Source organism: Euprymna scolopes, chromosome 11 (genome assembly GCF_053919585.1).
Source record: "Euprymna scolopes isolate OS-2025 chromosome 11, ASM5391958v1, whole genome shotgun sequence".
In the NCBI taxonomy this organism is placed as follows: Eukaryota; Metazoa; Mollusca; class Cephalopoda; order Sepiida; family Sepiolidae; genus Euprymna; species Euprymna scolopes.
The window spans coordinates 66,039,081-66,052,650 of record NC_136492.1 but is presented as its reverse complement, the minus strand read 5'-3'; the positions used below and the strand labels follow the sequence as shown (position 1 = coordinate 66,052,650).

Below are 13,570 nucleotides of genomic sequence, written 5' to 3'. Positions count from 1 at the left end.
CTCAGAACACAAGATTTTTACATTACCGGCATAAATGCACTGGTTTTGCGTTGAAAAATGTGTGTTAACTCTGATAGTTCTTATTTCAATCAATAAATTTTGTTTTGGACGAGGTATGTCGATCTGAATGTAAAAGTTTAAAATCGGCAGAATTTTCTTGTCAATCTGTTATTATATTTTATCTTATAGATTTCAAAAAGAAATTATTTGTTGCCTCGTTTAAAGGACAATAGGACGTAATGGCTCAAAGAGGGTTAAAGAGTTTGTTGAGGTTAAATTTACAGATCGTTTCATGGGATTAAACACAAACTAAGGATAGTAAAACGTCATGTCAGTTATTACATTTCGTTAAGCTGTCCTGATTTATGATGGCTTATACGTGCTCGTATTGATAGAGTATGTCATCTTATCCGGGGTCAATAATTGAAATTAGACAGGGACGTCGGCGACAGTCATCTGCCCAAGTGACGTGGCCAACCTATAGATATATATATATTATGCTGTAAGTTTGTTTTTGTTTTTTTGTTTTTTCGTTTGTTTATGTTTTTTTTATTATTTGATTTGTAATGGTGCCGAACATAAGTACTTTCTGTTTAGATTTCCTTTCCAAAGCAAAATGGTGCTGATAAACAATGCAAATAAAATAAATAAAAAGCAGCTAAGCACACATACACCAAAATAAAAACATACACTCGACAAATTTGTCGTATTAACAACGCGGAGAATATTTTGATTAACCTTTCTTATAAAACTGTACATGATTACTGATTGGATGTATCAAAACATTAGCGAACAAAATAAAAATAAAATGTACATTATACAGGAAAATCAGGTTGGCACACCGATTCTTGTAAGATCACCGAAGTTAAGCAACGATGAGCCTGTCCAGTACCAGATGGGTGACCATTTGGGAGTAATAGCCGCTCTACTGCGCCGGGATGTAAATATTTCCAGATTAGTATCTGACGACGTATTTAAAAAAACACACACACAGGGAGATATGCGTCCTCGGTCTTCATCAAGACATGTGTCTAGAATAATGGAAAACTGATGTAAAAATGGGGTCTACTCTCCACTCTATCAGTGGCAATCAATTCCATTGACTGAAATTGGCAGTTTTTCCAAAACTTGTGAATGGTTCTATACAAAGCCTTCACCATTATAAACAAAAATAATCTGTGTGGAATTCGGACAACGTAATTTTTGTGTACATCTTGTACGTCGAAATTAACAAGTACACATATATATATATACATACATATATATATATATATATATATATATATATATATATATATATATATAAACAAATGATCAATAAAACATGTTAAAAGACATCTTGAAAAAGAGTTAAAAACATATTTAATTTTAAAAAGGAAGCACAATATAAGTGGATAGTCCTTAATCCGCGGAGTTTCGAAGAAATACTCTCCTTCTCATCAGAGGCCAGGAATTAGCAAAATGCGGGATCGGATTTTGCATGTAAAAGTATTTAATGAAACTACAAGTAAGTCACAGATCTTACTTGGTTAAAAAAAAAGGGTGAGGTAAGGGGAATAGGAGGTAAAAGAAAAATGATAAAAAGATTTCACATGAATGGATAGTCCAGTGAAGGGTAAAAAATCCAAGAATGGTAAAATCCAAACACGGTCGAATTAAAAAATTCCAATCCAACAGGTAAGTTCCAAATGGTCCAAAATGATCCAAAAGGCAGAATTCCTTGGAAAAAATCACAAATGGAATGAGTTCCTAATCATTAAAAGAAAAGTTCAAATGTGCACAGAAAAAGCACTGGAGAGAATATTTAAAACACGTCTGTTAAGGCCGGAAGAATCAAGTAAATTATAATAAATTATATATATATATATATATATATATATATATATATATATATATATATATATATTATTATTATTATTATTATTATTATTATTATTATTATTATTACTACTACTAATAATAATAATAATAATAATAATGTGAGAATATATTTTAAAAATTATTTATTTAAAACATACCTTATATATATGCCTATATACTAGACTACCCGTGACCTGTTAGGCCAGTATGTTGTATTGACTATGGAATTAATGTATGAGCATGACACTTGTGACGTAAAGAAAATAGTTCTTTGTGACATAACAGAAATATTTCTATGAAAGTATATTAAAATCCAAAAAGAATATAGATAGATTTCTAGAGTCGTTCTGTTTATAATTGTTTATTTTGGGAAAAAAAAAACACTTACAGACATTGAATTATCAGTGGTTTGCCATACTTATAAGTAAATGTGCACTGAACAGATACCATAATACTTAAAGTTAAATTCAAATTTTGATATATCTTTTAATTTAAATGCGAGAAAAAACAATTGGGACGTTGAAAACGTACACAGTAAAGCAATACGTTTCAATTTCGCGTTGATTATTTATTTGTAACGCAAATAAAAATAAACATATTTTCGGGGTTATTTATTTATGTTGGTAGTGTAGAAGAAAATGTATGAATGTTTTTTAAGAAAGGTGTATTAAAAAATGGAGAATAAATTTTTTAAAAAAGTAAGACTATGGGTAAATCACCGTTGAAAAATGCTCCCATGATTGTCAACGGGTTAAAGTAGATTTATTTGTAAGAAAATTGCGTTAAAATAACTTAAACGTAATGCAGAAATGAATGATATAAAAAAATGCAGAAAATATTAACAATTGTTTATTTGGATAATTTAAATGCGAAAAAATAACTATTGGGACGCTGAAGACGTACACAGTAAAACAATATGTTTTATTGTTGTGTTGATTATTTATTTATGTACGCATGCGCATTCAGAAGTTGTAAACCGGATGTTGGGTTACAACACCCTTTATAAGGTCATTTGAGTTTTATAATTATATATATATATATATATATATATATATATATATATATATATATATATATATTATAATTATTATTATTATGGAAAGAATATATTAAAAATAATTTATTTAAAACATATCTTATATATACACATGCACACACACACATATATATATCCATATATATATATATATATATATATATATATATTATTTGTTTAAAAACAATACGTTACACATTCTAGAGACGTATCATGGTTTCATTGACATCGATAGACTTCTGCTGTTTACAAAGTTCGCTACAAACCATCTATACATTCGCGACCAACGCAATGAAAACAGTTCGAAAAATGAAATTCAACGACATCGGTTTCTATGTCCGTTTAAGTGAATCAGATCTAGTATCGCTTTTAGAGAAAGCATCGGATAAATAAGACGACCTATACAGCTATATAGGATCTTTATATATATATATATATATATATATATATATATATATATATATATATATATATATATACATGCATATATATATATACATATATATATAATATTAAATTTATTTATACAAATATTGATGACTACATATGTGCATACATGTTCCTGTAATCACCCCGAATAACGGGTGAGTACAGAAACATGTATGCACATGTGTAGCTATCATTGTTTGCATAAATAAATTTAATATACCTGCTCTGGGCACTTTATGGTAGATACGTGTTGTTTCATTGGATGTAATTCTAGGAAACTGAACTCTACTGCCATAATATATATATATATATATATATATATAACTACTTCATTTACTCACATAAACCTAATATAAAAAAGTATAGATTTATGCGTAAACTTTAAGTATTTACTTCAAAAGTGCTCAATATGTAGGTAGAGCTAGTTAGTAATTTATAAAATATATATGGCGATTAAGCTTAATCACCATATATATTTTATAAATTACTATATATATATGTATATATATATATATATATATATATATATATATATATATATATATATATTAACTAGCATGTGTGGCGCTCGGCTTCGCCCGGACTTAAAATACACTTAAATTTGATAATTTAACTTGCCCAGATTTCGTATATATTATTATAAGACTCGTGATTTTAAAAGTAAAAAAAAAAGTATTTGAGTGCCATCAGCTAGAATCGAAACCAAAACTGTAGCATTCTAAGCTGGTGACGTTACCACTGTACCAATGTGATACGCATAAGAAGTGATTAAAAAATAAAAATTAAAAATAAACTAAGATGAATGTACTAAATGTCTAATGAATTTTTTCAATGTTTACCCATTTTTGACCCCTAAAACCAATTTTAACCGGCAAAGACCCATAAAAGAACGTCCCGGAAAATAATCCAATCACTTGAGGCCCCTAGCGCCGCTATGCAACTTTTAGTTTCAGAGGAGATAGAGTTTGAACATATGGAGACAGACAGATGGACAGACAGACAGTCTTTTATATATTAGAGTACAGACGATTTTAACCGGTAACACAAATTTAAGTAGAAAGTGAATGGCATAAAATATAAGATTTTTATTTATCATAATGATATAAACAATGATATTGATTAAAACGATAATAATAAATAGATAATACAATAACAATTAAATGATAATTTTATAATGGACGAGCAAGAAATATCAATAAACATTTACATCAAATCTTCTTGGCCTTCGGGCCAAGATCACAGTGTAGTATCTGTTCTTATGCTACACTTCACCTTTTCTGTCCTCAGTCAGTGGAGGAGAAATCCTTCATTGCTGAGACAATTTTAATTTGTGTTCATATCCAGAATGCCCCTTTTTGTGGAGCTGGATTTTCCCTACATGAAAAACCTACCTTGTGTCTTACTCTGCCCTCGTGAGGATGCAAGTAAATTTACAACAAATAAAAATTAAATAATAAATATACTCATTTTTGGGAGTCAAACACAAATCCCTCATATAATCTTTCCGAATATAAATAAAAACACTCCAGATCGAATGAAGATTTGGAGGAGGATAGAATATATACATCGAAACACTTAAACTACTGATTACATAACAGTGAAACTAATAGAAAATAGTAATTATACAACAAGGATTGTTTATAACGAGTAACATCTTTGTTTTGCTTGTATGAATAACGTGTACAGACATATATCGGCAAATTGAAATTCGAAATGTTCATTTCAACTGGCCGGCATGTTTTATTTCTTTCTGCGCATGCTCAATATATATATATATATATATATATATATATATATATATATATATATATATATATATATATATATAAAAGTGAACGTGTCTGTGTATCTGTGTATCTGTGTGTCTGTGTACATTTCACTACGCAATAACTCTGTCAATTTTTAGTTTACAGACTCGCAATTTTATATACAGGGTACTGAGATTTGGGAAAATCGATGTGATCGGTTTTTGGCCAGATATTTGGCGATTAAGGGGTCAAAGTTCAACGATTTGACCTTTCAGAACTCTATCAAACTCCTCAGAAAATTTTGAGTCGGCGCACTTGAAATTTTAGATATAGGTTCCTTGGGCATGGATCTAACTTAATAAATTGATTTGAGCCCCAAACAATAAATTTTAAGGGGTCACAATAGGGATCAAAGTTTTAAAAAATTGACCGTTTTTTTTTTTTTTTTTTTTTTTTTTTTGCTCAACATACACCTCCAAACACCCGGGCAAAGCCGGGCTGAGATGCTAGTTTCAATTAATTTCTTCAAGTTGTTTAATATTAAGAATTATTATCTTTCTCTCGGAAACAACATCTGAAGAGAATGCGACTGGAACGCTAAATGTTTCTAGCTGATGGTACTAAGTCATTTTTTAAAACTTTTGAAATTATTTCTTCTTCTCTTCTATATAAATAAATAAGTAGATGCATGTGTGTTTAACTATTTAACAGATAAATACTTGAACTATTGGTCACTTAACTCTAAAATTAGGGGAAAATAGTAATAAAACAACAAGGATGGTTTAGAACAAGTGAAATCTTTGTATGGATGAATTACCCGCAGAGACATATATTGGTAAGTTGAAATGCGAAATGTTCATTTCAACTGACCGACATGTTTTAATTTCGTTCTGCGCATGCTTAAATTCAATTCAAGTTGTTTAATATTAAGTCTTTATTTTCTTTCTCTCGAAAACATCGGGGGAGAATGCGGCTGAAACGTTAAATGGTTTGTTTTTTGTTTTTTTTTCTTTTCTAACTTTTTTTTTCAAGTAATCCTCTCTTCTTTATATAGACAAAACTGTAGAGATATGTGTGTGTAAGTAATTAATAGATAAACTCTTAAACTACTGACCATATAATACTGACAGAAATCATACTGTTGTATATTGGTTTATATTGGAGGAGATGATATATTAAAACGTGTCATGTGTTATCTAGTGGATGTAAGATAGTGTTCTTTTAACAGACAGATAATAAACGTATGTTGTTTAGCCAGGGACATGATATTGACGTGTAAACCGAGTCATGTTGTATCAGACTTATCACACGAGATATTTTTACAGTTCATATGTAAGAAGAATAATATATGCTTCATACCTTTTTCTTGAAGAGTTCTTCTGTATCTTCCCACTGCTCCGTGACGAACCATGAAGCGATCAGCACCATTCAATTGAGACATCTGTTCTTATTTGTCAAACCATTAAAACAGCTCTTTATATTTTTATAATATAAATTGATTACAGTTGTCTCAAATGGTTTTCACAGGATCTGCAGTTAGTCTACATTTTCTGTTCTTACAGCCCGCTCCTAGCTGTCTGTCCCCCCCTGTCTAGACGTCTGTCTGCTCTGGCGGTCAATCCTCAACTCCCTCAATCTCTCCAAAATTAACTACATCACGTGTTCTCTTACGTCACCTAATTACGTGTCTCAGACCAACCTAATCCACAACTAGTTATTTGTTTATTCAAAACACAAAAATAATGTTTACATATATTTTCTATTTTCGCATTCCTTTTGCGATTCACACGTCAATCATTTCTTCCGCAATTTAATTGTTTGTTCTTCTAATCATAATAACTGATCCAGCGACCATCCGTCGCTCAAATCAATTAACAAGAATACAATAACAATAATAATAATGTTTTGACCCTTGACCCCGCTTGCCACAGTTAACAGATACTACGCTATGATCACAGCCTAAAGGGTCATAACATTACAATACACCAAAGATTTTTTATAGTAAAATCTTTGTTTGTATGGATGAATAACGCATACAGAAATATATCAGCAAATTGAAATGCGAAATATTCATTCAAACTGGTCGACATGCTTTTACTTCTTTCTGCGCATGCTCAAATTCAATTTATTGCTTCAAGTCGTTTAATAATAAAACTTCATTATCTTTCTCTCGATAACAACATCGGTAGAGAACGCGGTTGGAAGGCTAAATTTTTGGTTTCTCTTCTAGCTGATAGTACCAAGACATTTTTTTTTTTAACTTTTGAAATCATGTCTTTGTATTAATAAATACGAGATCCGCATTAATTTAAATATATTTAAATGTATTTTGCGGCAAGCAAAAATGCAAAATGTTTATTTAGAGGCTGAGATAAAACTTTTTTTTTTATTTCTTAAAGATTTTTTTTTTTACAATCTTTTAAGATGATTAATTTTTGGACAACATCTTTTTTACCGCAAATCCCTCACGACTGTTGACAAAATTCTCTTAAGAAAATACTTTTCTTAAGGAAATCTTGCACGCCAGTTGACAAATTCTAATTACAGGTTTTGCTAGAAAAGCATACTTGGGCAAATGTCAGGTTCCTGCGTTTTTTTTTCTTCTCTTTTTGCACGTAATACATAAATATTGCTCGAGGTTCTGAAATTAAAAATATTTATAGCCAAGCTTTACTTTAATAATTTTATTTTCTTTAAATTATTCCCCTTGTTCACTTTAGATAATTTTCTTTTCTCTAAATAATTTCTACTTTACATTTATATTTTTTATCTAAATATATTTTACTTTAAATAACTCCTATCTTTGTCTTTAATTAATTTCTCCTTTTCTTTATTGTAAAGAAATAAGAATTTATGAGCTGTAGACGTTAAAGTAAATATTCGAAAACATACCTATTTATCTTTTCATTTTTATTTATCTTTTGATTAAACAAAATAAATATTAATTTCAAATAAGTTCTCTCTGATTCTCTCTCCTCTGATCTCGAGCGTGTAGTTCAGTGGGGGAAGACGTGGCTGGTTACCTTTAACGCATCTAAAACCAAGCTCCTATCTTTATACCATCAACGCTCTGATCCCCATCTGACATCAATTGTAATGGATCGCTCTCGCCTAGGAGAAGCTCAATATTTTGACAAGCTTCTGGGCTTTACCTTTATTCCTGATATGAAATGGAACACGTACATCAAGTCTGTTGCCAGGGTCGCTGGAAAGATGGTGGGTTCCTTCTACCACTCCAGAAGATATCTCACTACTGATGCAATTCTCTATCTATATAAAAGCCAAGCACGTCCAAGGATGGAATACTGCTGCCATACCTGGGCAGGAGCTACTAAAAAAAGCCTATCCTGCCTTGACAGAGTACTAAATAGACTTCGTGGCTTAGTGGTGGATGCCCTTTTCTCTTCCCTGCAACCTCTCTCCCACAGAAGAGACATTGCGAGCCTATCTTTGTTTTACCGTTATTTCCATGGCAAGTGCTCGTCTGAGCTCCAATCTCTGGTCCCCCCTCGCCAATCATTTACGAAAAACACCCGTCTAGCTGAAGCCACTGTCAAAAGTTTTCCCCACTCTCTATCTGTGCCTAAATCAAAACGTAGATTCCATGAACACAGCTTCTTTCTTAGAACAGCACGCAAGTGGAACTCTGTTCCGTCTGCCTGTTTCCCACCTGACTACAACTTGGATGTCTTCAAATCAAACGTAAACAAATTCCTGATGAATAGCCCCCTTAAGTAGACACTTTATGAAATCTCAACACTAACGTACAACGTACTGTACATGCAATAACCCTTATCCCTGAGTGGCTTCCAGGCCTTCATAAGTGGTGACCTCCTTGTAAAAAAAAAAAAAAAAAAAATTATAAAATTTTCGAATGTGTGTGTTTTTTTGTTCTTTTTAGAACGTTTTCTTCGCGCATTTACTGAATTCAGATAAATATAAGAAATCATGACAATATAACATAGAATTTTATTTCATTGTATAATATAAATTTTCATAACAAATAAAATATAAATAACCAATTTTGAGAAAATTATTTAATTTTTGCAAATTTTGAAATTTTCGTAACAAAATAAAAACTTTATTGTTTTTAATGAATGGAGGAATGAATGGTTCAAATCCCTCACGACCAAAGACAAAATTCAATTAATAAAGTTTAAATTTTACTTAAGGAGATCTTGCACAACATGGGACAAATTCTAAGTACAGGTTTTGATAGAACAACTGAATTGGGCTACTGTCAGGTTTTTGCGTTTCTTTTCTTCTTTCTTCGTTTTCTCGTAAGTATTGCTCGAGATTCTAAAAATGTATTTGTCGATCCTAATTTAAATACTCTGTTGTTATTTTTTTAATCATTTCTCTCTTTCCCTTTTATATAATTATTTTTTCTCTAAATATCTTTTCCATTTCTTGTAATAATTTCACCTTTTTACATTTAAATAATTTATTTTTTTTGATAATTTTCTTTTTTCTATTCATATTCTGCAGACGTTAAAATGAATATAAGTTAAAACAAATATAAGTAAAAATAAATATACGTTAAAATAAATATACATTAAAATAAATATACGTTCAAATAAATATATATTAAAAGAAATATAAGTTAAAATAAATATATGTTAAAATAAATATAAATTAAAATAAATATACGTTATAATAAATATATATTAAAATAAATATAAGTTAAAATAAATATACGTTAAAATAAATATATGTTCAAATAAATATATGTTAAAATAAATATAAGTTAAAATAAATATATTTTAAAATAAATATACATTAAAATAAATATAGGTGAAAATAATTATATATTAAAATAAATATACGTAAAAATAAATATACGTTAAAAAATATACATTAAAATAAACATATGTTAAAATAAATATATGTTAAAATAAATATATGTTAAAATAGATATACGTTAAAATAAATATATGTTAAAATACATATACGTTAAAATAAATATATGTTAAAATAAATATATGTTAAAATAAATATAAGTTAAAATAAATATAAGTTAAAATAAATATACATTAAAAAAAATATAGGTTAAAATAATTATACATTAAAATAAATATACGTTAAAACAAATATGTGTTAAAATAAATACATGTTAAAATAAATATATGTTTAAATAAATATATGTTAAAATAAATATATGTTAAAATAAATATACGTTAAAATAAATCTAGGTTAACATAAACATACGTAAAAATAAATATACGTTAAAATAAATATATGTTAAAATAAATATAAGTTAAAATAAATATACGTTAAAATAAATATATGTTTGAATAAATATAAGTTAAAATAAATATAGGTTATAATAAATATACGTTAAAATAAATATATGTTAAAATAAATATATGTTAAAATAGATATACGTAAAAATAAATATATGTTTAAATAAATAAAGGTTAAAATAAATATAGGTTAAAATAAATATAGGTTAAAATAAATATATGTTTAAATAAATATAGGTTAAAATAAATATAGGTTAAAATAGAAAGACGTAAAAATAAATATATGTTAAAATAAATATATGTTAAAATAAATATATGTTAAAACAAATATATGTTAAAATAAATATGCGTTAAAATAAATATATGTTTAAATAAATATAGGTTAAAATAAATATATGTTATAATAAATATAAGTTAAAATAAATATACATTAAACTAAATATAGGTTAAAATAAGTATATATTGAAATAAATATACGTTAAAATAAATATACGTTAAAATAAATATACATTAAAATAAATATACGTTAAAAAAAATATGCGTTAAAATAATTATATATTAAAATACATATACGTAAAAATAAATATACGTTAAAAATATACATTAAAATAAATATATATTAAAATAAATATATGTTAAAATAAATATATGTTAAAATACATATACGTTCAAATAAATATATGTTAAAATACATATACCTTAAAATAAATATATGTTAAACTAAATATATGTTAAAATAAACATATGGTAAAATAAATATAAGTTAAAATAAATATACATTAAAATAAATATAGGTTAAAATAATTAGATATTAAAATAAATATTAGTTAAAATACATATACGTTAAAAAATATACATTAAAATAAATATACGTTAAAACAAATATGTGTTAAAATAAATATATGCTTTAATAAATATATGTTAAAATAAATATATGTTAAACTAAATATACGTTCAAATAAATCTAAGTTAAAATAAATATACGTAAAAATTAATACACGTTAAAATAAATATATGTTAAAATAAATATAAGTTAAAATAAATATACGTAAAAATAATTATATGTTTGAATAAATATAGGTTAAAATAAATATAGGTTAAAATAAATATACGTTAAAATAAAAATATGTTAAAATAAATATATGTTAAAATAGATATACGTAAACATAAATATATGTTTAAATAAATAAAGGTTAAAATAAATATAGGTTAAAATAAATATAAGTTAAAATAAATATATGTTCAAAAAAATATAGGTTAAAATATATATGTGTTAAAATAAATAGACGTAAAAATAAATATGTGTTAAAATAAATATATGTTAAAATAAACATATGTTAAAATAATTATATATTAAAATAAATATGCGTAAAAATAAATATATGTTTAAATAAATTTAGGTTAAAATAAATATATGTTAAAATAAATATAAGTAAAATAAATATACATTAAAATAAATATAGGTTAAAATAAGTATATATTGAAATAAATATACGTTAAAATAAATATACGTTAAAATAAATATACATTTAAATAAATATACGTTCAAACAAATATGCGTTAAAATAAATATATGTTTAAATAAATATATGTTTAAATAAATATATGTTTAAAAAATATATGTTAAAAAAAAAATACGTTAAAAAAAATCTAGGTTAAAATAAATATACATTAAAATAAATATATGTTAAAATAAATACATGTTTAAATAAATATAGGTTAAAATTAATATAGGTTAAAATAAATATAGGTTAAAATTAATATAGGTTAAAATAAATATATGTTAAAAAAATATAGGTTAAAATAAATATAAGTTCAAATGCATAAACGTTAAAATAAATATATGTTAAAATAAATATATGTTAAAATAAATATATATTGAAATAAATATATGTTAAAATAGATATACGAAAAATAAATATATGTTAAAATAAATATATGTTAAAATAAATATATGTTAAAATAAATATATGTTAAAATCAATATACGTTAAAATAAATATATATTTAAATAAATATATGTTAAAATAAATATATGATTGAATAAATATATGTTAAAATAAATATATGTTAAAATAAATATATGTAAAAATAAATATAGGTTAAAATAAATATATGTTAAAAAATATATGTTAAAATAAATATAAGTTCAAATGCATAAACGTTAAAATAAATATATGTTAAAATAAATATATGTTAAAATAAATATATGTTAAAATAAATATATGTTAAAATAGATATACGTAAAAATAAATATATGTTAAAATAAATATAAATTAAAATAAATATACGTTACAATAAATATATATTAACATAAATATAAGTTATAATAAATATACGTTAAAATAAATATAGGTTAAAATAAATATACGTTAAAATAAACATATGTTAAAATAAATATATGTTAAAATAAATATATGTTAAAATAAATATAAGTTAAAATAAATATACATTAAAATAAATATAGGTTAAAATAATTATATATTAAAATAAATATACGTAAAAATAAATATACGTTAAAAAATATACATAAATAAATATATGTTAAAATACATATATGTTAAAATAAATATATGTTAAAATAGATATATGTTAAAATAAATATATGTTAAAATACATATACGTTAAAATAAATATATCTTAAAATAAATATATGTTCAAATAAATATATGTAAAAATAAATATAAGTTAAAATAAATATACATTAAAATAAATATAGGCTAAAATAATTATATATTAAAATAAATATACGTAAACATACATATACGTAAACAATATACATTAAAATAAATATACGTTAAAACCAATATGTGTTAAAATAAATATATGTTAAAAGAAATATATGTTTAAATAAATATATGTTAAAATAAATATATGTTAAAATAAATATACGTTAAAATAAATCTAGGTTAAAATAAATATACGTAAAAATAAATATACGTTAAAATAAATATATGTTAAAATAAATATAAGTAAAAATAAATATATGTTTGAATAAATATAGGTTAAAATAAATATAGGTTGTAATAAATATACGTTAAAATAAATATATGTTAAAATACATATATGTTAAAATAGATATACGTAAAAATAAATATATGTTTAAATAAATAAAGGTTAAAATAAATATAGGTTACAATAAATATATGTTTAAATAAATATAGGTTAAAATAAATATAGGTTAAAATAAATAGACGTAAAAATAAATATATGTTAAAATAAATATATGTTAAAATAAATATATGTTAAAATAAA

At 24.7% G+C, this 13,570-nt stretch overlaps 1 pseudogene; it reads left to right on the top strand.

Annotated features, from left to right (window-relative positions):
- Nucleotides 1–4,535: 4,535 nt before the first annotated feature.
- On the top strand, nucleotides 4,536–4,717 carry LOC145288439 (U2 spliceosomal RNA; annotated as a pseudogene).
- Nucleotides 4,718–13,570: the final 8,853 nt, after the last annotated feature.